This window comes from Heterodontus francisci, chromosome 12, assembly GCF_036365525.1.
Source record: "Heterodontus francisci isolate sHetFra1 chromosome 12, sHetFra1.hap1, whole genome shotgun sequence".
NCBI classification, from domain to species: domain Eukaryota; kingdom Metazoa; phylum Chordata; class Chondrichthyes; order Heterodontiformes; family Heterodontidae; genus Heterodontus; species Heterodontus francisci.
This window is the reverse complement of record NC_090382.1, coordinates 56,149,441-56,177,013: the sequence shown is the minus strand read 5'-3', so window position 1 is coordinate 56,177,013 and position 27,573 is coordinate 56,149,441. Positions and strand designations below refer to the sequence as shown.

The 27,573-nt window shown below is 44.8% G+C and overlaps 1 protein-coding gene across 3 annotated transcripts in view; it reads right to left on the bottom strand.

Moving 5' to 3' along the window:
• Positions 1-27,573, bottom strand: part of LOC137375598 (complexin-2) — a 362,538-nt gene that overhangs the window by 233,531 nt on the left and 101,434 nt on the right. The window lies entirely within an intron of this gene.

Here is a 27,573-nt window from a genome sequence, read left to right as displayed (position 1 = left end):
AATGATCCAGCCTTGACCAGTCAGTGGCATTGATGGCACAGAGATGTTTGGAGTGGATACCAGCTGCGCCCCAGCTGCTGCTCCCGTCCAGCCATCCGGAGCATCAGCCTAGAGGTGAGGCCTCACAGGCACCTTCGGAATCATGATCGGCCTCCTTGACCCTTCTGACTGAAGGAACATCTGCAAAGCAGGACCCGAAGACGGAGGCTGTCCCTGCATTGATGCCACTGCAGCAGCCTCTGGAGTTGCCCCCACTGGCACATCCACAACAAGGGCGACAGCCACTTGCATCTCTGCTACAAGCAGAAACACATTAGCAGACTGTCTCCACCTCATCCAGGCCACAAGGGGAGCATCACGTAGAAGTGGCCGGAAGTGGAGCCCACCACATCGGACAGAGAACTGAGTGGGTCACAGGAGTTTGACTCACCTGCAAATGTACACTTCTTTTCATCAATACAATGCAAATATGAACACATGATGCCAAACGTGTGAGCTTCCATTCTTTAATGGTAAGACAGGAATAGAGGGAAGAAGTGGTGAAGGGAAACAAGGGTCCTTGAAGGTGGGGTGCTGTGAAACATCTGGACAGATGTGCATCATTCATTGTTGGTAAGAGTTGATCTATTCCAGTCTGTACTTTCAATGGAAGTGCTCTCACAGGCAGCGCAAAGTGAGTTCCAGACCATGCTGTCTTCCTGGGTTCAAAGGGCTCAGCTGAAACGTGCCTTGATCAGATGATCGCTGACGATGATTGCATCCTGACAAGACACTCGAGTCCTGTGCTGGTCCCTGCCACCTTCTCGTGCATCCGGGGCACCTCTGTGTTCTACATCTTCCTTTTCTTCCTCCTCCTCTTTGACATCCTTCTTTCCCTCTTCCTCTGATGAGCTGTGTTGTTCCAGGGCTTTACCCTCTTCAAGGTCCACACCTCTCTGGAGGGCCATGTTATGGAGAGCCCAGCAGACCACCATGATGCAGAATACCCTTGCAGGAGTGTATCGCAGGGTATCACTTGACCCGTCCAGGCATCGGAACCGGTTCTTCAGATATCCAATGGCCTGCTCGATGGTGGTCCTTGTGAGCTGATGGCTGCAGTCGTAGCGCCTCTGTGGCTTTGTCTTGCTTCTTGTAAAGTGGTGAGTGGCCATCTCTTCAAAGGATAACCCTTGTCCCCTAGGATCCATCTACATAGTTTCAGAGGTGGAGTAAAGGCCTGTGATGCCACATTACCAAAAAGATGTAGATGCTTTGGAGAGGGTGCAGAGGAGGTTCACCAGGATGTTGCCTGGTATGGAGGGTGCTAGCTATGAAGAGAGGTTGAGCAGATTAGGATTATTTTCATTAGAAAGACGGAGGTTGAGGGGGGACCTGATTGAGGTGTACAAAATCATGAGAGGTATAGACAGGGTGGATAGCAAGAAGCTTTTTCCCAGAGTGGGGGATTCAATTACTAGGGGTCACGAGTTCAAAGTGAGAGGGGAAAAGTTTAGAGGGGATATGCGTGGAAAGTTCTTTACGCAGAGGGTGGTGGGTGCCTGGAACGCGTTGCCAGCGGAGGTGGTAGACGCGGGCACGATAGCGTCTTTTAAGATGTATCTAGACAGATACATGAATGGGCAGGAAGCAAAGAGATACAGACCCTTAGAAAATAGGCGACATGTTTAGATAGAGGATCTGGATCGGCGCAGGCTTGGAGGGCCGAAGGGCCTGTTCCTGTGCTGTAATTTTCTTTGTTCTTTGATGCCCTGGACTACCAGAGGATGAAGAAGTCATGCCAGATGCCAGGAAAGCAAGCACACACATGAAGGAAGGTGTTGTTATGGTCATGGACCAGTTGGACATTGAGGGAGTAGAAGCCCTTCCTGTTGATATATCTCAGTGGGTGGTCACTGGGTGCGTTGATAGCCACATGGCTGCCGCCTTCCACCTGGGGGAATCCAGTGATGGAAGTGAAACCCACTGCCCTTTGTGTCTGTGAGGCCCCATCTATCTGGAATTGAATGTACTGTCCAGCTCTTCAAAAAGGGCATCAGTGACCTGCAAGGTGCAGTGGTGTGCAGCCATTTGCAAAATGCCACCAAGGTCCACAGCTGATTCTTAGAAGGAGCCACTGGTGAGGAATTCAAGGCCACAGTGACTTTGGCAGCTACTGGCTGGGCATGCCAAGCAGTGCTGCAATGTGTGAGGTTTTCTGCCATGAGGGCACAAATTACTATGACCATCTGCCTGGACAGTCACAGTCTTCTGCAGCACCGGTTCTTTGACATGTTCATGTTTGACATGTTTAACTCCGTCTTTGATGGTAGATTCTAAGCCGAGGATATGGCCTCCATTGCCTTCCTGCCCTTCGTTCCTCTCCTTCGTTCCTCTCCTGTGCCCTCCTCATGCCCAGGGCTCTACCTCTCCTGTGCAGGATGTTGCTCCTCATGAGAGTCAAGCTCCCATTACCAGCAGCTGCCTCACTTGTCCTCAGCTGGACTCCCAATAATGTCTGGAAGCCTTACATACAGAGGATTACATCATGGGATATACGGCACAGAAACAGGTCATTCGGCCCAACAAGTCCATGGTGGCAGTTATGCTCCACTCGAGCCTCCTCCCAGCTTTCCTCATCTAAATCTGTCATCGTAACCCTTTATTCCCTTCTCCCTCATATGCTTGGCTAGTTTCCCCTTAAATGCCTCTATTCTTTTCACTGCAACCACTTCTTGTGGTACCGAGTTCCACATTCTCACCACTCTTTGGGTAAAGAAGTTTCTTCTGAATTCCCTCTTGGATTTTTTGGTCACTATCTTATATTGATGGCCTCTAGTTATGTTCTTCCCCACAAGTGGAAACATTCTCTCAATCCATTCTGTCAAACCCTTTCACAATTAAGACATGTATTAGGTAATCCCTCAGCCTTCTTTTTTCAAGAGAAAGGGACCCAGCCTGTTCATCCTTTCCTGATATGTATATCCATGCATTTCTGGTATAATAGCGATGGGAAACCAGCACGCCAACTGGTGCTGCTATTTTCAGCGCTGGCCCGCCTCTGCTCAGATCCTCGGCAGGACCCAAAAATTCTGCCCTCTGTCATTGGTCAAATGGAAGAAGTATTTTTCAAAATTTCTTTACCTTATGTGCCAAGAAAATATTTTTGAGCTGCTAATCATTGACAACAACATATGCTTATTCTAATTATTCAAATCTAATATGCATTTGGACTTTCCAGAAGCAATATTGGTCTTCTGGTTCATTTTTTTGGCAGCAATTATCTATGCACTATGGTAAGCATTTAGACATCTTGCTTAGCAAAATATCTGATGCATGACAGCAACTACATTTTGGTTCTCTCCAGTTCATATCTGCCAGGGTGACAAAGCATATTCTCTATTTGCCATTGCTATTCCATGGATATTTATCTTCTCCAAGTGTAGAATGTCAAAGAGAATAGGGGACTATAATACTGATAGGTAACAACTGAATTTTATCAGAATATTTCTCTCTATAGGTATACTTGCCAAGCTAGCTACACATGTGAAAACCATACTGTGTGTGCAATAGCACATTGTTGATAAAGTTTTTTCATAATTCTATTACATTGGCTTCCTTTAGGTGAATGATGCTAAATTTTCTTCATTGTGTTATCGAGAGGAGCAAGAGCACTTCTGCTACCCAACCTGGCAGTTTCTTTACTAACTCATACTTACATAAATTTTATTTCCTGGACAAAAGTGACACTTCCAAATATGATCCTTCAAGTTTGGTGATGCTTGCTGACTATGAAGGCATGCACAATAATGCTCTTGTATATTTTCTGATAACTTCAGCTGTACCATTTGTGCCAAACATAATGGCCTGGAATTTGCATTAGTAATAATGGTGAGGTTTATTACTGGCTAAAACTGATAGCAATGTCTTGTGTCTACACATGCACAGTTAATGTTGAAATCTGGGTGTTGCTGTCAGAGATACCTGCTCCTCCATACAGTGTGCTGCCTTTGCCAATGGAATCAACACAGACTCACTGATTTGGCGTGAACTTAAACTAATTACCCATCTTCTCACTGTAAGAACTAATGAAAAAAAATTAAGCCTTGTTCAATCCGGAGTAACTGAGTTTTTAACAATGTACTAAGTCATGGGGCTGGATTTTACCTTAGGCGGATGGGAATTCGCCACCGACGTGAAAGTTGGTGGTGAACCCACTTCCGCCTAGCCTGGGGATCCGTACCGTATTTTACGGGTCCCCAAGCTTTAACTGTCCTGAGGAGGGACTTCCACCCACTTGAGGGAGGAGGTCCCGCCTCAGTGAGCTGCTGGCCAATCAGCGGGCTGGCAGCTCTTAGTCCCAGCAGCGCCACCGGGATCGGACATGCCCTGCTAAGGCTAGGGTGGTCGTTTGGGGGAAGGGGAGGCATCTTGAGTCCCGAGGGTGGGTTGGGTGGCAGGGGCAGCCCTCAATCGTGCACCCTGTACCGACTTCCAAGCACCCCCCTCCTCCCCGGGGTGTAGAAAGGACGGCAACTGGGCGGCCTTTCACATCCCCAGCACACCCTCTTGCCACAGGTATAGCTCAGTAAAACTTTGTGGGAAGCTTTTTTCAAGGTGAATAATGAGCGCCAATCCTTCTCCAACGGCCACAAAATTCAGCCCATTATAAATGGGATATTATATGGCTCCACTATAAGCCCTGTATAGTATATGAGAAAGTATGGTGAGATAAATTATTTAATTTATTGTTATTTAACTTGCAAAGGTCCCAGAATGATCCTGGTGTTTGCCTAATTATGGTGCTAGAGTTTGGTTTTGTTTTGGATGTAAGTTGACAGTAAGGGAAGCACAGTGGCGCAGTGGTTAGCACCGCAGCCTCACAGTTCCAGTGACCCATGTTTGATTATGGGTACTGCCTGTGCGGAGTTTGCAAGTTCTCCCTGTGACCGCGTGGGTTTTCGCCGGGTGCTCCGGTTTCCTTCCACAGCCAAAGACTTGCAGGTTGATAGGTAAATTGGCCATTATAAATTGCTCCTAGTGTAGGTAGGGGAATTGTGGGGGTGTGAGAGGGTACTGGGATTAATGTAGGATTAGTATAAATGGGTGGTTGATGGTCGGCACAGACTCAGTGGGCCGAAGGGCCTGTTTCAGTGCTGTATCTGTAAAAAAAGAGTAAAAAAATAAAAATGCACCAAGTATGGAAAAAAATGCTTTGAAATGCAAGCACATGGACCATTGAGATTGGAATGGAGGAGACGATGCAAAATGTCTGTGAAATGGAATTTTGAAGTTTTCCACATTTGAACATGGGAGTTAAGATTCATTAGGTGAGCTGCAAGGATATCAAAACAACATTGAAATTTATGGTTGCTATGGAAACCACTTTTCCACAATGCTGCCATCTGTTGTTCACTATGGATAAGTGTTTAACCGCTATAATTGAAGAAATAACAATATTTTTTGAATTATTAACAATTGCATTAGTTTGTGATTTTATACAATTAAGTTAAAGAGCAATAAAATAATAAATATGATTGTGAAAAGTATAGTATTGCACTGCAAAAAGTATGCATCCTATAGGTCAATGGGTATTTAAATTGACTATATTTCAAAAAGTATTTAATTGCTGTAACACCTGAGGTTGTGAAGGATGCTATTTAAATGCTTCTTTCTCTTTTCCTCACTTTTTTCCTTCCTGTCTCTCTTTCTTTCTGTGGTCTTATATTGAACATACATATAATGAAGGTGTTAGATTCCCTTAAGCTAGTTGATGAGCCATGCAGGAAGAAGAGCAAAATCTGTTAAGAGTTCCCCTTTCTAATTGCTAACAAGGGATCACTGCTAGAAAGTGTATGGGCTGAATTTTGTCAGCCCATCGCTGGACCCGGCAGTGGTCCTGGAAACGGGTGCCGTCACCACATGTCATGTGTGCAGCCGGCCAACACTGATTATGTGGTGCCCATCACTTAACATATTGGAGGCGCGGGGCCTGTCCAATTGCATGACGGGGGTGGGTTCCGAGGCACTGATGATTGCACCACAGGTTTTGGCGCCTTTTTTAAAGTGCTGCCAGCCCTGCTTGTACTGCTTCCTTTCAGGAAGGCAGTGAACCTGGACTGCTGCTGGACCGCTCAGATGTTATTTGAAACTCCTGGACCCACCTGCACCACTGTTGTTGTTGTCGCTGTAGCTAGAACTCCTGGACTCCCCTGCACCAGGACTGTTAATGTTGGGATGGAGTGGGAGTGAACAGGGACATATCCGAGGCAAGTCACCAGGTAGTCCTGTGGTTTAGTGATAATTCCCTGAAGTGTCTCCTCCAGGCTGCAAGGGAAAGGCGGGATATTCTCTTTCCACTCTTTCCAAGGGATGGCAAGAAGAGATCCTCCCGCCTGACCAAACAAGCGTGGATGGAGATTGGAGAGGAAGTCAGCAGCCACGGGGTCACCCCAGGAACTGAGTCCAGTGTTGCAAGAGTGTCAATGATCTCCTTCACTCAGCCAAGGTGAGTGCTCCATACCTCTCTCCTCTTTGGGGCTTGTATGTGGCTATGTGGGAAGGAGCACGACAACGGGAGGGATTGACCACAAAGGATGTGACATGGGTGTTAGGCATCACCACATCCTGGCAGATGCATGGCTGTTTCCCAGCAACAGGCCGCCTTCTTTCACAGCTCAGCCCCATTACGTCCCCTGAGAGCAGACGTGGGGAGGAACCATTTGGGAGACCCCATCAGGGGACAAGGAGCTGCCACCAACATAACTGTTCTGTTACTCTTCCTGCAAAGTCTTACTATGTCTCTCCTCCATTTGCAGGAGAAATGGGCCCATAACACCAGAGAGATCTTCAGGACTGACAGAGGGATCCATGATCTGTGTCCTCTGATGTCGGCTGAGGAGGAGGCTCTGGCGGGGGCCCAGAGCAGCCATGCAGTTGTGGACGGTGAGGTTGGAGTCTCTGCACAAAAGAGTGAGGATTGCTTTCTCCACAACACTTCTGAAGATCCATATCATGCATGGCTGGCATGAAATGATCTACAAAACCTAACACAAATGTTTGTGTTCTCTCATGCAAGTCATTGTATGCCAGAGGCTAGTGCAGCTGTTGCAACAGGGGGCCTGCTGTCGACCTCCGAGGAGGAGGAAGAGCAGTCAGAGGATGCACCGTCATATCATTCTCCTGCACCTTCCACCAAAGCAGATACTTTCACCTCTATGGGTATGTGTTTGGGCTTAGAGTCAATGTCACAAGCTGATGAGAGCACCACACATGTGGCCGAGCTGAGGGCTCTGATAGTTAGAGGATTGTGGGTGTCCAGACCTATGCTGAGCCCCAGCCTCTGGTGTTGAGAGAACAGGGCATGCTGGAGTTGCAGAGAAAGGTAAAGCAATATCTGGTGGAGATGCCAGAGGCAATGCGTGACCATGACCAGACAATGGAGTCTTCCCCAGCTCCTTATCCTGCTACGGTCAGCAGTGATGTTCAAATGAGCCCTGAAAGGGAGGAGGAGATTCTGACCTCCACATTTGGGTCTCCCCTCAGGATGCTCTGAGTTTGGATAGCCGCTCCTCAGTCCCTCTGCCAGTGAGCCTAGTTCCAGTAGCCGCGATGACTGAAGAGGCACCTGTGCACCTATGCACAGTTCCCTTAGCCAGCCGTGGCCCTCCAAACCTCAGGCACCCAGAGGATGTCTGCAAAGTTATCTCAGGCCAACGAGCAGCCTGCCTCCATCTCAGCTGCCAGCATAGGCCTATGTATTGGATTCTGCAATTGGTCTCATAAATAGAATTCACGTTCATTGTTGTAAAATGCGCATTCTTTCATACCTGAATTGTGAGGTGCTGCCTTCACCCTTGCCCCCTCAATAAAAGAAAGACTTACATTTATGTAGCATCTTTCATGGCCACTGGACGTCTCAAAGCACTTTATAGACAATGAAGTAATTTTTGAAGTGTAGTCAGTATTGTAATGCAGGAAGCACAGCAACCAGTATGCACACAGTCAACTCCCACAAACAACAATGTGATAATGACCAGATAATCTGTGTTTTTTTTGTGGTTTTGATTGAGATATATATATTGGTCAGGACACCAGGGATACCTCCCCTATGCTTTTTCGAAATACTACAATGGGATCTTTTACATCCATCCGAGCAAGCAGATGGGACCTCGGTTTAACATCTCATCCGAAAGACATCACCTCTGAAATGCAGCACCCCTCAGTATTGCACTGGAATATCAGCTTTGATTTTTGTGCTCAAACCCTGCAGCAGAAATTGAACCCAGAAACTTATGTTTCAGAGACAAGAGTGCTACTAACTGAGCCACAGCTGACAGTGAGTTTCCAGTGTTGGCCATATTTGGCAGGCATCTCAGATGTGCCAGACTGCATGGTGAAGCTGGACGTTGCGCACAGAATTGAGATAGGAAGGAGGTGACAGGTGGAATACAATGAGGTGAGTCTTTAATGAGTTCAATTTGACAGGCCATCATGGTGTATGAGATTGTCTCGTGCCTCCCTTGTGTGGCTCTCAATGGCCCTGGCCTTCGGTGCAAGGGAATCAGTATCTAGTGCTGCCTGACCGGCATCCTCCTCCACATCCTCCTCGTTATTTGAGGAGTGGTGATCAATCATGTCCTCTTCATGCAAAGCCTCCTCCCTCTGCTGTGCTAGATTGTGCACAGCACAGCAGATCATCACAATGTGCAAGACCCTAGCTGAGGCCTACTGCAGGGCTCCACTGGATTAATCGAGGCAGCTGAATCTCATTTTCAGCAGCCCAATGGCCTGCTCAATGGTCGCTCAGATAGAGCTGTGGCAAGTGTTGTATCTCTCCTCTGCTGCAGTGTGAGGATTCCTCACAGGCGTGAGTAGCTATGTCTTCAATGGGTAGCCCTTGTCCTCAAGATTCCATCCCTGAAGGTGAGCGGGGGTCTGAAAAGCTGTGGTACCTGGGACTGTTGAACTATGCAGGTGCTGTGGCTGCTTTCCGGGAAGCGGACACACACCTGCAGGAAACGCTTTTGGTGGTCAGACCAGTTGGACTTTGCTGGAATGGAAGCCCTTCCTATTGATGAGGGTTACTGGCTACTCCCTGGGAGCCTTGATGGCCACATCTGTGCTGTCGATGACACCTCGCACCTGGGGAAATTCAGCAATGGCTCCGAATCGATGACTCTACCTGACTGTTAGGGTTGGTCTGGTACCGCACTTAGTCACCGGCCCTCTTGAACGGGGCATTGGTCACCTCCTTGCTGCAGCACACGTGTCTCTGGTGGATCCCTGCAAAGGTCCGTGCCACAGGGCCTCGGGTGTCCACTGAAGCCCATGAGTCACAACTTGTCCTGCATGGACATAAGTCCACGACAGCCTCCCAGGAGAGCTGCAGTCTTCGCTGACGCTGCCACTCGGACATGTGGAGGTAGCCGAGCCAAGTTCGGTAAACCCTTTGGCGTGGGTAGGCCCTTCTTGCGAGGCCGGCTACTGCCACTCTCCTATTGGAGCTTCACAGGTGGGCGCAGCTTCATCTAGGCCTTCAGTCCCTCTAAACTGCTGCTGCGTGGCACAGGGGTCCACAAAGATGGGGTGTATGAGACCCCTGCCAGCTGATTAGTAGCCCTCGAGAGTGCTGTCCCTGCAGAGATGAAGTTGCCTTGACCTTTGCTACTCCCCTCACACTAAAACCCCTCAGTGCCCACCCTTGCAGAGAGCCCAGCACACAAGCTATAGCCTAATGAAGCCTTGCACCAGATACTACGCCCACCTGACCCTTGCATCTGAGATATAGCCCACCGCACCTTTGCACCCAACAATGAGCCCATCTGCGCAGGCCTTGCCTCAGTGCCGCCATCTTTAAACAGCTGGGGATCAGAAGGCTCATGATCCCTGTGTGCCATTGACTAAATTTAAAAGCTGCTATAAAATTGTGTTCACTTCAATGTAAATGTATTCCAACTAGCTCCTCTGCAATTTAAATTACAGTGTCGCTGTGTCGGGGCAGCAACACCGTCTTGGAGCTTTCCCGCCACTGACAAAATTTGGAACTGACGTCACGACCTCGGGTTTCCAGGCAAGCACATTAAACACTAATTTTCGGCCCCCCATGCCTTCACTCCCGCTCCTGCTGGCTGGACAAAATCCAGCCCTATGTGTGCAGACATTGGGCGTGCAAAAGATGATGTTTGGCTATGATGCTCTTTCACTGTCACATAACCTGCTGAATGTATTGTCCATGCTGGCACGTGAAGCAGTGTCATATGAGCAAAGTGCCAGGTAAAGAATCAGAAGTGATGAGTGTCTCGGAACGATATCCCAATGTGAGTGGCTTTCTTCAGGAGAAAGGCAGAGAAAAAATCTACCAACACAAATTAAACAAAAAATAATATACGTTTCACATTTATCATTCTCTCTATTTCTGGGAAAAAAATTAATTACAATAGAAATAAATATACTATCAGACAGAACTTAGTTCTTTTGAATGTTAGGCAGATTGTGGAATAAATGTGGTCATTGTAGAATCGTAGAATCAAACTGGACAGATGGAGGCCATTTGGCTCATTGTGCCTATGCCGGCACTTTAAAAGAGCTATCTAATTAGTGCCACTGCCCTGCACTTTTCCCATAGCCCCGCAAATCTTTCCACTTCAAGCACTTACCCTATTTCCTTTCGAAAGTTATTATTGAATCTGCTTCCACCACCCTTTTAAGCAATGCAATCCAGATCATAAGTTTTTTTGTCAAGTTGCCTCTGGTCCTTTTGCCAATCACATTACTTCTGTGTCTTCTGATAACCATCTGTCTACCACTGAAAATAGTTTCTCCCTATTTACTCTATCAGAACTTTTCACAATATTGACCACATCTATTGAATCTCCCCTTAACCTTTACTGTTTTAAGAGGAAAATCCCCAGTTTCTCTCGTCTTCACATAACTGAAGTATTTCCTCCCTGGTACCATTCTGGTAAATCTCTTCTGGACCCTCACTAAAGGCTTGACATCCTTCCTAAAGTGTGGTTCCCAGAATTGGCCAGAATACTCCAATTGGGGCCGAACTAGTGTTTTATAAATTTTTCGCATAACTTCCTTGCTTTTGTACTGTATGGCTCTATTTATAAAGCTAAAGGTCCTGCATACCTTTTTAACAGCCTCCTAAACTTGTCACCGTCAAAGCTTTGTATACATACATCAAGCTGCTTCGAGTGTACAGCAAAGAAACAAGCCATTCAGCCCAAGTGGTCTATACCGGCATTTATGCTCCATATGAGTCTCCTCTCATTTTACTTCATCTAACCCAAGATTGTCCAACATATGGTCCGCAGGCCAGAGTCCGGCCTGCCAGATGCTTCCATCCAGCCTGTGGGCGTAAACTGTACCCAGGACCGTTCCTCATCCTCGCCAGGGCTCCATGACATAGATGGGAAATTTTCCATTGCCTTCTTCTTGCAGAGCGACCTTTTTAAAAATACAGCGCTGTCAGTTTCACAGCTGATAGCTGCTGAAGCAGAATGCACTTCGCAACTTCAGACAGATTTGGGGATTTCTGAATTTATTTAAAAGCCCGCCAAAAAGCCCTGAATCTGTCCGATGTTGGGAAGCACGTCCCTGCTTCAGCAGCTGTCAGCTATGAAACTCAGCGCGATGTTTTTAAACAAATGAACAACCACAAAGCTGCTATGCTGAGTGCTCCCGCTCAGTGCAATTCTCAGAGAGAGAGGGAAACAGAGAGAGAGAGGGGGAACAGAGAGAGAGGGGAAAACAGAGAGAGAGAGGGGGAACAGAGAGAGAGGGGAAAATAGAGACAGGGGGATCAGAAAGAGAGGGGCAGAGAGAAGGGGACAGAATGGGGAACAGAGGGGGAAACACAGAGAGCGAGGACGACACAGAGAGGGGGAAACAACACAGAGAGGGGGGAACACAGGAAGAGACAGAGACAGAAAGAGAGATCAAGATCACTCTTGACAGATGGATATCTAACCAGAATACTCTGCATTGCTACATCATGTGTACAGGTAGAGATTGACTACTTATGCAAGCAAAAACAATGCCAGGATTCTTACTAAATCAGTTTTCAATACAGTGATGAGAAAGTAAGTCAACAAATAAGTCTTCTCATTTAAAGCTTCTTCACAAAAATGTACATTTGTTGTTTTTATTAGTAAGATAAATTTTTAATGCCTTTGTCTTTCGAAATTTGCTCACTGGCACCCCCCGGGTCGAGCAAAGTCATAATGCGGCCCTCTGCCCGAAAAGGTAGGACAACCCTGATATAATTCTTCTATTTCTTTCTCCCTCATATGCTTATCTAGCTTCTCTTTAAATGCAACTATGCTATTTGCTTCACCTACTTCCTGTAGTACTGGTTCCACATTCTTATTACTCTTAGGATAAAGTAGTTTCTTCTAAATTCCCTTTTTCTTTTATTCTTTCATGTGGGTATCACTGGCAAGTCCAGCATTTGTTGCCCATCCCTAATTGCCCTTGACAACGGAGTGTCTTGCTAGGCCATTTCAGAGGGTAGTTAAGAGTCAACCACATTGCTCTGGGTCTGGAGTCACATGTAGGCCAGACTGGGTAAGGACAGCAGATTTCCCCAGACTGGGTAAGGACAGTAGATTTGCTTCCCTAAAGGACATTAGTGAACCAGATGGGTTTTTTACAACATGCTGACACTAGCATTCAAATTCCAGATTTTTATTAATTGAATGTATTAATTAAATGGATTTAAATTCCACCATCTACCATGGTGGGATTTGAACCCATGTCCCTAGGGCATTAGCCTGGGCATCTGGATTACTACTTCAGTGACATTACCACTGCACCACCACCTTCCCACTGAATTCCCTATTGGATTTATTAGTGTTGATCTATTATTTATGACATCCAGTTTTGGAGTCCCACACAAGTGGAAACATTCCTCTACATCTACCCTATCATACCCTTTCATTATCTTAAAAATCTCAATCAGGTCACCCCTCATCCTTCTCTTTTCTAGAGAAGTTCTGGTATTATCACTGTAAATCTTTTTTGCATCTTCTCCAATGCCCCTAAATCCTTTTTATAATATGGAGACAAGGGACCAGATTTCCATTGTGAAATGGAACAGGAATGATGGCAGACAGGGCTCCAATTTTATGCCGCGCAACATCATGATGGCTTCTCGATGCAGTTCTGATGCACCCAAATATTGCAAACAATCAATTGACGATGTTAATGTACCAGCTGCTGCTCATTAAGGGACAGTCTGCAATTTTTGAAATGAGGTATGGGAACCACACTGGATTTCAAGCACATCAACAAGGAGGAGGTGGCAATGCAGGGGGAGCCAGTCATGACCGCCCCTTTTAATGATATGTGCTCATAAAAGGGTGGAAGGCTCAGAGAGGCACTTATCCATTGGCACGCAGTTGACATTGTGTGAGCAGAGTTCTCTGAACAAGATGTCTGTGAGCACTGGGGGCTGGGAGGGGGAAGGGCTATGTTGTTACTCTCCAGGGATCATGTGGCCATAAGGCAAGGGGGGGGTGGGTGTCCAGGAAGCATTGCCAATGCAGCTGACTGAACGTCAGGCAACAGCAGGACATGGGATTAAGCTACTCAGAGATAAGGCCGAGTAGTGATGAGGATCACCATCCTCAGCACAGATGCAGACCCCTGGGCATGAGGAAAACAGAGAAGAGGAATGAGGGACAGGAAGGCAATGGAGGCGATACCCTCAGTATAGAATGTACCACTGAAGAATAAGCCACCTCAAAATGTTAAAGAGTCAATGCTGCAAGAGACTGCACCTATCCAGGCAGATGGTTTCTGACATTTGTGCCCTTGTTGAGGAAGACCTCAGAGCTCACAGGACTGGTGACCATGACCTGCCAGTAGCCATAAAAGCCACAGTGGCTTTGAACTTCTTTGCCTCTGAATTGTTCGAAAGATCGGCACCACACCATTACATAAGGCAGGTCACTGATGCCCTGTTTGTGAGAGCAAGGGAATATATCGACTTTCAAAGGGATGGGACTTCGCAAGTACAGAGGGCAGTTGGATTCGCCTCTATAGTTGGATTCCAGCAGGTTCAGGGCATCATCAATTACTCCCACATCACCATCAAGGCTCTGAGTGAGCAGCCAGTGAGATTCCTCAACAGGAAGGGCTTCGACTCCCTAAACATAGCTGGTTTGTCACCATGAACAAGTGCTTTATACATGTGTGCACTTGTTTTCCTGACAACTGCCATGATGCCTTCATCCTTCGGCAATCCAAGGTGCTGCTGCTCTTCATGGCACCAGTGAGACTCCATGGATGGTTCCAAGAGGATAAGAAATAACCCTTGACAAGATGGCAAATGACAACTTTGCATGTCATTGCAAGGGAGCCGCAGATGCACTTCAACTTAAGCCATCTGCTCACAAGGACCACAATTAAGCAGTCATCAGGCTTTTGAAGCTGTGGTTCCGGTGCCTTGACCGGTCAGGTGGCACTCTGCAGTACACTCCCTCAAGGGTCTCGCGCATTATGGTCATCTGCTGCACTCTCCATCGCCCTCCAGAGAGGTGTGGACCTTGAAGAAGGTGTAGCACTGGAACGGCAGTGCGTCAGAGCAGGAGGAGGGAGTGGAGGAAGGTGCAAAGCAAATCGATGCCCATGCTGTGCAGGGAGCTCACTGGAGCCATCACATGAGTTGAAGCACTCATCAGGATGGCATGGAGACTAGGGTTAATATGATTCAAGCATGTTTCACCTGAGTGCTATTCATCCCACAGGACTGTGTGCTCTGGTATTCAGTTTGCTCTGAGTGTGAGAATGCATCCACAATACACACAACTCTGAATAGTTCCACTCTTACCAAAAATAGATGGAAGATATCTCTCCAGCGGTCGCAGTGTGCAAATTCACAGAGCATAGTGTTGCTTGCCCACTTCTTCCCTCTTTTGCCATATTGCCATCAAAGAATAGAAACAAACAAGTCTGGGTTCATGCAACAATATACCCATTGTAATAAAACATTATAACTTTACACATGCACAAATAGAAGTATCCAAGTGAACCATTTGTGCAATTAACAATATGGTGGCCTTCAACTGTGGCCACTCCTATGGGGTGCTCAGATGAGGCGGAGGCAGCCTGCTCACATGTGTCTGCCCGTGGTGATCATCCGCATCATGGAGGTGCCAATGGGGGCACCTGTAGAGGCTGCTGCATTGGTGTCAATTTAGGAGCAGCCTCTGTCACAGGACCTTGCTGCCTAGATGGTTCCTCAGTCAGAGGGGCCAAGGAGGTGGATGATGATGAGGGGGCCTCATGAGGAATGGCCCCCTCATCATCATCGGTGCCTGCCTTTACCCTTTCATGGCATGCTTGATCACTGGAGAGAACCACCAGCTGGGATGCAACTGGCATCCACTCCATGCATCTTTGCACCATTAGCACCACTGACTGGTCAATGCTACAGAATTTGTCATGCATTCTGTGCCTGTCAATACACTGTCCCTGCATACATGCACTGCTGCCACACATGGCTCTCCATGAGGGTTACGGTCAAGTGAGGAGGGGTCGAAGGGCTTCCCGCTTTTCCCTCTCCTTGTTTGACCACAACAGGTTTAATTTTTTCTTAAAGTGGATGTACTGGTCAATTCAGTTGGTGTTTGATTACTTACTTGCTATGATCATAACAAGAACAAATCGGACAGGTTTTCTTGAGTTTACAAAGAAAGAGTTAACTTTATTGTACCTAGGCCGAACTAATAAAAATAATAAACAACGTGCCAACTTTCACTCACACGCACAAACACACACTAGAGGTTTACACACACACAAATAGATTACAGTGTGGGGAAAGGTAGATTAGTTGAGTTAGAGTCCATAAAAAAGGTAGACAATCTGTGGAGTTTGGTGATTCAGCTGGCTTCTGGTTGAATTCAATGGTCCTGAGGCTTTTAGTTTGAACAGGTAGATGACTGGTTCGATGGGTCTCTTGGAGACAGCGATGCGGATGATTTCCTTTAACGGGCTTGTAGCCGGAATATGCAAAGGTGGTCAGTCAACAGGCAGGATTTGAAAGCTTTCAAGCTGGAATGCAGAGAGAGAGAGAGATCCCCATTCTGGTCTGCACATGTCAGAGTCTAGGTGCTTCACTTCTCTCTGCTGCAGAAAGACACAAGCCACAGATGGGGAGGGGCCTGTCACATGAAAATCACTCAATAATTCAAAACAAAGCAGTTAGCAGTATTTCTCTCTTGCTAAAAAGAAAAAGAGCAAGCAGTTCCCTTAAGCTTCCTGAGTCTTGGTTCTTGCTGGGAAATGCAGCCATTTCATCTCCCTCCTCACAGCATTGCAGTGTAGGATACAGTGTTGCAAATTAGGTGGCAGCAAAGTCAGCCTTGTAGCTTTTCTTTTAATGTCTTTTAATGTATTTTTTAAAATATAAATTCAGATCTCCAGTCAATGAAATAAAGAAAATTATCATTCAGTAAATCTCATTGGCGTAGCCATGATGTTGGCCATTCTCTTAATAAAGGAGCTCATGCATTCAAAACCCTGAGACATAGCGGTGCACGTGTGCTGAATTAATTCCTCCATTCTCTGCCCATGACTCTGTACCGAGTTAGGGAGCTCCGACATGTGGGCATTTTTCTCACGATGCTGATCCAGGAATGCCCAACTTGTGTCTGACGCCCAAGGCTGTGCATCTCTGCCCAGCTGATCATAGCTGAGTGTGTCCTCTATGCTCTGAGGGGGACTGCCACAGCTGCCTCTGCCTCACCCTCTTCCTCTTGCTTACTCGTGACGTGCGATCACCCAGTACTACCCTTTCGAATCACGCTTGAGGACCCACTCATTTTCAGCCAATGACTCTGGTGACACCCCTCAGGCACTGGCAGCCTCCCCTTCCACCAATGGCCCTGTAGGAGACATAGGAAGGTAATCATGAGAACTCATCTTTGCCAGCAGATGCCTCCGCAGAGCTGAGGCATAACACTGCAGCTGAAATTTTGATGTGCTGTCACACAGGGATGAGTGCACTCCATCCCTTTCACCTGGAGATTTTTATATCATTTCATCCTGTCCTATAAGAATGCCATCTCTCCATTCCCCACTTTCACCCCATACCTTTGATCCCTTTAGACTCAAGAGCTATATCTAACTCCTTCTTGAAAACATACAATGTTTTGGCCTCAACTACTTTCTGTGGTTGCGAATTCCACAGGCTCACCACTCTCTGGGTGAAGAAATTTCTCCTCATCTCAGTCCTGAAAGGTTTACCCCATATCCTTAGACTATGACCCCTGGTTCTGGACTCCCCCACCATCAGGAACATCCTTCCTGCATCTACCCTGTCAAGTCCTGTTAGAATTTTACAGGTTTCTATGAGATCCCCCCTCACTCTTCTGAACTCCAGTGAATATAATCCTAACCGAGTTAATCTCTCCTCATACATCAGTCCCACCATCCCAGAAATCAGTCTGGTAAACCTTCGCTGCACTCCCTCTATAGCAAGAACATCCTTCCTCAGATAAGGAGACCAAAACTGCACACAATATTCCAGGTGTGGCCTCACCAAGGACCTGTATAATTGCAGCAAGACATCCCTGCTCCTGTACTTGAATCCTCTCGCTATGAAGGGCAACAGACCATTTGACTTTTTTACTGCCTGTTGGACCTGCATGCTTACCTTCAGCGACTGGTGTACGAGAACACCCAGGTCTCGCTGCATATTCCCCTCTCTCAGTTTATAGCCATTCAGATAATAATCTGCCTTCCTGTTTTTGCTACCAAAGTGGATAGCCTCACATTTATCCACATTATACTGCATCTGCCATGCATTAGCCCACTCACTCAACTTGTCCAAATCACCCTGAAGCCTCTCTGCATCCTCCTCACAACTCAACCTCCCACCCAGTTTTGTGTCATCTGCAAACCTGGAGATATTACATTTAGTTCCCTCATCTAAATCATTAACGTATATTGTGATTGGCTGGGGTCTTAGCACCGATCCCTGCGGTACCCCATTCGGAAAAAGACCCATTTATCCCTACTCTTTGTTTCCTGTCCGCCAACCAATTTTCTATCCATCGCAATACACTACCCCCAATCCCATGCGCTTTAATTTTGCATGCTAATCTCTTATGTGGGACTTTGTTGAAAGCCTTCTGAAAGTCCAAATAAACCACATCCACTGGCTCCCCCTCATCAACTCTACTAGTTACGTCCTTGAAGAATTCTTGTAGATTTATCAAGCATGATTTCCCTTTCGTAAATCCATGCTGACTCTGCCCGATTCTACCACTGTTCTCTAACTGCTCTGCTATAAAATCTTTGATAATGGACTCTAGAATTTTCCCCACTACCGATGTCAGGCTGACTGGTCTATAATTCCCTGCTTTCTCTCTACCTCCTTTTTTAAATAGTGGGGTTACATTAGCTACCCTGCAATCTGTAGGAACTGTTCCAGAGTCTATAGAATCTTGGAAGATGACCATCAATGCATCCACTATTTCTAGGGTCACTTCCATAAGTACTCTGGGATGCATACCATCAGGCCCTGGGAATTTATCGGCCTTCAATCCCATCAATTTCCCCAACACCATTTCTCTACTAATACTGATTTCTTTCAGTTCCTCTCTCTCACTAAGCCCTGTGTTCCCCAACATTTCTGGTATGTTATTTGTGTCCTCCTTTGTGAAGACAGAACCAAAGTATGCATTTAGTTGGTCAGCCATTTCTTTATTCCCCATAATAAATTCCCCTGTTTCTGACTGTAAGGGACCTACATTTGTCTTCACCAATCTTTTTCTCTCCACATACCTGTAGAAACTTTTACGGTCAGTTTTTATGTTCCCTGCAAGCTTGCTCTCGTACTCTATTTTCCCCTTCTTAATCAATCCCTTGGTCCTCCTTTGCTGAATTCTAACCTGCTCCCAATCCTCAGGTCTGTTGATTTTCCTGGCAAATTTATATGCCTCTTCCTTGGATCTAATGCTATCTCTAATTTCCCTTGTAAGCCATGGTTTGGCTACCTTTCCCATTTTACTTTTGCGCCAGACAGGGATAAAGAATTGTTGCAGTTCATCCATGCGCTCTTTAAATGTTTGCCATTGCCTATCCACCGTCATCCCACCTCCTCACCTTGCCCGCCCGGTGAAAATTACCTCTAGCCAATTAACAGGAAAATTGACAGAAATCGCTTCCCAACGTTGTCAAAGTCCTGACACTGACCCCTGGGGAACATCATTGCACACCTTTCTCCAGTCTGAAAAACATTCATTCAGCTCTTCTATTTACTTTCTGTCCCTGAGCCATTTTCATATCCATGCCACCACTGCCCCTTTAATCCCATAGCCTTCAATTTTGTTAACAAGTCTATTACTTGACAGTCTTCCGGACGCAACATCGAGTTCAACAATTTCAAAACATAAGCTCATCCCCAATTGTATTTCCTTTTTTTTTTTACAGGTTTCAGTTTTACTCTTATTTTTACTTTCAGCTGGCAGCTGTTCATCATTCTGCAATTCCCAGTTTCTTTAGACACATCTTTTGTTTCTTTACTTGTCCCACACCACTCCCTTTGGCCCTGTACCAAAAACCCTTTAATCATTTAATGTCTCCTGTCTTCCACCCTATCATAGATCTTCTCTTTTGTTCTTTTTCCCCTCTCCCCCTTCACTTGCTTAAAGCTTATTACATTTCTAACTTTTCCCATTTCTGATCCAAGATCATTGACCTGAAACATTAACTTTGTTTCTCTCTCCACAGATGCTGCCTGACCTGCATTTCCTAGCATTTTCTGTTTTAACTTTCTATTACTTTTATTACAGCAAGTCGGAGGACTGGGAGTGTTTTAGAAATTAGCAAAGGGCCAGCAAAAATTTGATAAAAAAGGAAAACAAAATACAAGAGTATACTAGCCAGATTGTTAGCGCTTTTATAGGTATATAAAAAGGAAGAGAGTAGCACAGTATGATTAGAACAAGGCAACATGGTTAAAGGGAAATCCCGTTTAACAAATTTATTAGAGTTTTTTGAGGATGTAACTAGTTGGGTTGATAAAGGGGAACCAATAGATGTAGTACACCTGGATTTTCAAAAGTCATTCAATAAGGTGCCTCCCAAAAGGTTAAAAAGGTTAATAGGCAAGATAAGGGCGCATGAAGTTGGGGGTAATGTATTAGCATGGATAGGGGATTTGATAACAAGCAGGAAGCAAGGAGTAGGCATAAACAGGGCATTTTCAAATCGGCAGGCAGTAAATTGTGAAGTGCCGCAAGGATCAGTGCTGGGGTCTGAGCTATATTAATGACTTAGATGAAGAGACAGAGAGTAATGTATCTAAGTTTGATGATGATACAAAGGTAGGTGGAAAGATAAACTGTGGGCAGAACACACAGAGGCTGCAAAGTGATATAGACAGGTTAAGTGAATGGGCAACAAGATGGCCGATGGAGTATAATGTAGGGAAGTGTGAAGTTATTCACTTTGGTCGTAAGAATAGAAAGGCAGAATATATTTTAAAAGGTGTGAAACTTGTAAATATTGATGTTCAAAGAGACTTGGGTGTGCTTGTACAAGGAATGTAGAAAGTAAGCATGCAGGTACAGCAAGCAATTAGGAAGGCAACTAGCATGTTGACCTTTAATGCAAGAGGATTGAAGTACAGGAATAAAGAAGCCTTGCTGCAATTGTACAGGGTTTTGGTGAGACCACATCTGGAGTACTGTGTGCAGTTTCGGTCTCCACATTTAAGAAAGGATATAGAGAGTCATAGAGTGATACAGCACTGAAACAGGCCCTTCGGCCCACTGAGTCTGTGCCGACCATCAACCACCCATTTATACTAACCTACATTAATCCTATATTCCCTACCACATCCCCACCTTCCCTCAATTCTCCCACCACCTACCTACACTCGGGGCAATTTACAATGGCCAATTTTCCTATCAACCTGCAAGTCTTTGGCTGTGGGAGGAAACCGGAGCACCTGGTGGAAACCCACGCGGTCACAGGGAGAACTTGCAAACTCTGCACAGGCAGTACCCAGAACCAAACCCAGGTCCCTGGAGCTGTGAGGCTGCGGTGCTAACCACTGCGCCATTGTGCAGCCCTTTTTAAAAAATATTTTTATATTTTTAAATTTGCATTGGATCGAAGGTTCACTAAATTGATCCCTGGGATGAGGGGGTTGTCCTATGATGAGAGGCTGAGTAAATTAAGCCTATATTCTCTGGAGTTTGGAAGAATGAGAGGCGATCTCATTGAAACATGCAAGATTCTGAAGGGGCTTGTTAGGAACATAGGAGCAGGAGTAGGCCATTCAGCCCATCGAGCCTGCTCTGCCATTCAATACAATCAAGGCTGATCATCCACTTCAATGCCTTTTTCCCACACTATCCTCATATCCCTTTATGTCATTAGCATTTAGAAATCTGTCAATCTCTGCTTTAAACATACTCAATGACTGAGCTTCCACAGCCCTCTGGGGCAGAGAATTCCAAAGATTCACAACCCTCTGAGTAAAGAAATTTCTCCTCATCTCTGTCCGAAGTGGCTTCCCCTTATTTTGAAATGTTGTGCCCTGGTTCTAGACTCCCCAACCAGGGGAAACATCTTACCTGCATCTACCCTGTCTATCCCTTTAAGTATTTTGTAGGATTCAGTGAAATCACCTTTCATTCTTCGAAACTCTAGAGAATACAGACCTTGTTTCCCCAATCTGTCTTCAAAGGACAGGCCCGTCATCGTGGAAACAAGTCTGGTGAACCTTCGTTGCACTCCCTCTATGGCAATAATCCCCTTCCTAAGGTAAGGGACCAAAACTGCACACAGTACTCCAGGTATGGTCTAACCAACGTTCTCTACAATTGAAGCAAGACTTCACTACTCCTGTACTCAAATCCTCTTGCGATAAAGGCTAACCTTCCTAAGTGCTTACTGCACCTGCATGTTAGCTTTCAGTGACTTATTGATGAGAACACCCAGGTCCCTTTGTACATCTACACTTTCTAATCTCTTACCATTTAAGAAATACAGTGCACATCTGTTCCTCCTACCAAAGTGAATAACATCACATTTTTCTATATTATATTCCATCTGCCATGTTTTTGCCCACTCACTAAGTCTGTCAAATCCCCTTGAACCCGCTTTGCATCTTCCTCACAGCACATATTCCCACCTAGTTTTGTGTCATCCGCAAACTTGGAAATATTACAATTGATCCCCACATCCAAATCATTGATATATATTGTGAACAGCTAGGGCCCAAGTATGGATCCTTGTGGTGCCCCACTAGTCAGAGCCTGCCAATGTGAGAATGACCCGTTTATTCCTACTCTCTGTTTTCTGCCTGTTAACCAATCCTTAACCCATGCCAGTATATTACCTCCTATCCCAGGTGCTTTAATTTTGCTAACCAATCTCCTGTGGGGGACTTCACAGAATCACAGAATCGTTACAGTGCAAAAGGAGGCCATTTGGCCCATCGTGTCCGCACTGGTTCTTCGAATGAGCATTTCCCTCAGTTCCATTCCCCTGCCTTCCCCCCATAACTCTGCACATTCTTCCTTTTCACAGAACTGTCTAATTCCCTTTTGAATGCTGTGATTGAACCTGCCTCCACCACATTCTCAGGCAGCGAATTCTAGACCACAACCACTCGCTGCGGTGAAAATGTTTTTCCTCATGTCACTTTTTTGAATAAGGGTGTAATGTTTGCAGTTCTCCAGTCCTCTGTCACCACTCCCAAGTCTAAGGAAGACTGAACAATTATGGCCAGTGCCTCTGAGATTTCCACCCACACTTCCCTCAGTATCCTTGGATGCATCTCATCTGGTCCTGGTGCCTTATCCATTTTAAGTACAGACAGCCTATCTAATATCCTCTTTATCAATATTCCTCTTCAGCAATTTTAAACCATCTACTGTCTGACCTATCTCCTCTTTCAACATTGCCAGTGTTGCATCTTCTTCCTAGACAGATGCAAAATATTCATTTAGTACCTCAGCTATTCCCTCTGCCTCCGTGTGTAAATCTCCTTTCTGGTCCCTAATTGGCCCCACTCCTCCTTTTACCACCCTTTTACTATTTATATGCCAATAGAAAACTTTGGGATTTCCTTTAATGCCAGCTGCCAGTCTCTTTTCATGCTCTCTCTTTGCTTTTTCACTTCCCTTCTGGACCTTCTATATTCAGCCTGGTTCTCAATAGTATTTTCTACCTGGCATCTGTCATATCATGACTTTATCAAAAGCCTTCTGAAAATCCAAGTATTCTATGTCCACCGACTCCCCTTTATCAATTCTGTTAGTAAAATCCTCAAAAAACCCCAACAGGTTTGTCAAACACGATTTCCCATTCATAAATCCATCTATGCCCAATCATATCATTATTATCCAAGCGTCTATTTATCACATCCTTTAGAATAGATTCCACCATTTTCCCTACTGCTGATGTAAGGCTAACAGGTCTGTGGTTTCCTGTTTTCTCTCTCCCACCCTTCTTAAAAAGTGGGGTAACATTTGCTACCTCCGAATCTGCAGGAACCATTCCAGAATCTATAGAATTTTGGAAGATGATCACCAATGCATCCACCATCTCCATAGCTACCTCTTTCAACACTCTGGGATGTAGAATATCAGGTCCTGGGGGGCTTATCAACCGTCAGCCCCATTAATTTCTCCAGTACAACCTTTTTACTAATACTAATTTCCTTTAATTCCTCATTCTCTCTAGTCCCTTGGATCTCTAATTCTGGGATAGACACTGAGAGAGATTGTTTCTGCTGGTCGAGCAATCTAAAACATGGGGGCACAGTCTCAGGATAAGGGGCCGATCATTTAGGACTGAGATGAGGAGAAATTACTTCACTCAAAGGGTTGTGAATCTTTGGAGTTTTCTACCCCAGAGGGTTGTGGATGCTCCATCACTCCATCATTTAAGGCTAGGATAGACAGATTTTTGATCTCTCAGGATATGGATATGGCGAGCGGGTGGGAAAGTGAAGTTTAAGCCTAAGATCAGCCATAATCATATTGAATGGCGGAGCAGGCTCGATGGGCCATATGGTCTATTCCTGTTCCTATTTCTTGTTTTCTTGTGTTCTATTGGGTGGTGATTTGTCAAATGCCTTTTCAAAGTCCATATACACAACATCAACCACACTACCCTAATTAACTCCTTACATTACTTCATCAAAGAACTCAATCAAGTTAATCAAACATGATTTGCAAATCAATGCTGGCTTTCATTTAATAACTCATATTTTTCCAAGTGGCAATTAATTTTTTCCAGAAATAATGGGTGGAATCATACCGCCTTTGATGATTTTCTGAGGTCGAGACCAAATGTGGGTCCCGACCCCACTGGTGCTCACTGGCTGCCTCCCTGTGCAATCTTACCAGAGGTGACCAATTAAGAGGCTAGCTCTGGGATGGGACAGGCACTTGGCTGGCTCAGTGAGAGGGCCCACAGCATTACTCTGTCAGCAGTCCCACCGGGAGAAGTGAGAACTACTGTAATAGGCAGGTGAACACGAGTGAACCTCAAGATGCAGGCACCCTCAGAAGATATGCTAAAATTAAAACAAAATATTTGTGGCCAAAGCTGCTAGGCCATCATTATGAAGCGGGACTCTCCTCCACAGGATGGCAGCTGTGGCTCTATGGCAGAAGCGGCTCCGGTGGGGTGGGTAAATATAGCAGGCCTCATGGGTCCTCCTTCGACAAGCCACTTCCAGGTACCTGCTGGGCTTTGCCCTCAGTGAGGGCTCATCCTCCACCGGGAAGATTCCGGTGGCATCTCCAATCTGTGCACAAATGGGCACTTAAATATTCAAATTGGCTACCCGCCACTGCTGGGTGGGTAGCTGCTGCCATTGATGATCCACCTCCAGAAAGTTTGCCTGGAGGTGGGAACGTGTCAGACTGCTGACTTGCTGCCCTCATTTCAAAACTTCCTCCCAGTTCCACCTTCAAGCCTGCCTCCGCGGGAAAAGGAAGATTCCACCGAATGTCTCTATAAATTTACCCACCTCCGACTTTAAACGCACTGACCTGTATTTGCTGAGTGTATCCCACTCCCCTTTACTGACAGGGTTTTTATGGGCAATTTTGCAATCCCTCAGTCTTCTGGCACCACTTCCACATCTAAATCTAAAGAAGATTGGAAGGGTTATATAGCGAGTGATGAGAATGTGGAACATGCTACCACATGGAGCGGTTGAAACAGAGAACATTGATGCATTCAAGAATGGGCTTGATGCATGCATACATGAGTGAGAAGGTAATAGAGGGATATGGGGACAGGGTGGAAAGGGGTAATTAAAGTGGGAGGAAACTCACATTAGCACTGGCATAGACCAGTTAGGGAGAATGGCCTGTTTTTTGTACTGTAGATGTATGTTAATTACTACATGTGTTTGGCTTCCAGCAATTGTACATGCATTCTAATACTGACTTCACTAAATAAACCTCTTAGAAAATACAGGAGAATAAAGTGTTTTATAATGTATAAAATATACATTGACTTCTGAGGCTAGGGTCAAAATTCAAAAAAGTCCAATAGTTTCAGTGTACAATCTATTCATATAATTAAAGTATTTCAAATGCTTGAAGTTCAGGAGACAAGTTTGTTTTAAAATCATGAGCATATTTTCATTGTTCCAATTTCCGATGTAACTTAAAGCCTCATGAAGAATTAAGGGATGGTAGCAAAGTGATTATGTTACAAGATATGCAATCTAGAGGCCTAGACTAATGATCTGGAGACATGAATCCAAGTCCCACCATAACAGCTGATGAATTTAATTCTTATAAACCTATCTGCGATAGGCTGAATGGCCTTCTTCTGTGCCATAAATGTTTCTAAGTTACATTTCATTGCATGATCAGCCAGAGAGAGAAAATATGATTGGTACATATTGATGTTGTGAACTCCAGCCACAGGTTTTCTGAGAAAAACAAATTTGATGAGTATCACTTGGATATCAGTGTCAAAAACTAAAATTTCCATCTTTGCTATGCAACTCAATAAAATGGCATTTGTCTAAATCTAGTTCAACTGCAATTTTCAGCCCCCAGAATGCAGGAAATATCGAGCATACAGAGTAATGGCAAGTGGGCTCAAATTGCAGTGATGCATGAAATATTCATTTTTAGATTAGTTACAGAGGAATCTGCAAATGAATACTCAGTCACAATGACAATGAGCAGTATGTGCATTGCTGCATATTGAGCGATTAATTTCTTTGGTACAGGATTTTCTAATATATTTTTAAAAGAAACTTCAAGAATCTTTCTTTTATGAATGTTGATCCCAACAGAAACAAGAGGTTTACAGCCAAATTTTATCATTTTATTCAGTATAATGTCAAAACATAAAGGTTAGACCGAGTGAAATCAATCTTTATTTGTACAGTTTGCCCATAGAAAAATGAATTAGTAGATAGCAAACAGAGAATCCAGCATTCCCCCATTTCCATTATATTAAATGACCTTTGCAAATCAGCTATACATCTGCAGAAATTATAGAAGGAAATATCACATGAAGATATCTGTATTAGAACAAGGTAATAGAAAAACAGAATTTTTTCATCAACATGTTATCCATGTGCCTGATCAGAACAACAACAGTTGATATTTTTCAAATAAAAAGCTCAACTTTCTATTCTTAACAGAATATATACCCAGTACAAACTTTTATCCATTCTTCATAGTTCTCCACATTTCATAGTCATATTCAAAGAATTTTACGGCATAAAAGAGGCATTTCGTGCCGCACTGGCTCTTTCAAAGAACCCAGAGTGCCATTTCACTGCCCTTTCCCCATACCCTTTAAAATTATCTTAAATTTATGCCTCTGGTTACTAGTTCAGCTACTTGTAGAAATAATTATACTCTATTGCCTCATTAAACCTTTTATAATTTTGAACACCTCGATAATCTCTCCATTTAACCTTCGCAGTAGCAATGAAAAGAACCTCAGTTTCTCTAGTCTATCCTCACAACCAAAACCTCGCATCTTTGGTATCTTCTAAGTAAATCTCTTCCATAGCCTCTTCCTAAGGAAGGAGATGCAAAACTGGGCAATATTCTAACTGCAACCTAACTGGAGATTTAAATAGGTTTAACATTGCTTCTTGTTTTAGCATTCTGTATCCCTATTTATAAAACTTAAGATCCTTTTTTAACAGATGATCTATATATATTGAGAAGAGCAATGGCCCTTTGGTGTTTATATCCCTCCAGTCTGGAAAAAAAATCAATTAACCACTACCCTCCTTGTTATCCTTTCACCAACCTCCTAACCATTTACTGCGTTTTCTTTAATACTGTGCATGTCAATAAGGCTCTTATGCAGTATCTTATCAAATGGCATTTCAAAATTCATTTACATAACATCCATTTTCTTTATCAATATACTTTGTTATTGCCTCAAAGAAGTCTATTAAATTTGACATACACAACTTGCTTTTTACAAACCCAGGTCTTTCTAAGTATTAATTTTATCCTACATTAAGCCCTCTAAAAGATTAACTACTAGTTACCCATTTATCACTTTCTCTTAATTATTTCTTAAGCCTAACCAAATTGATGCAGCCATTTTTTTTTGCATTCT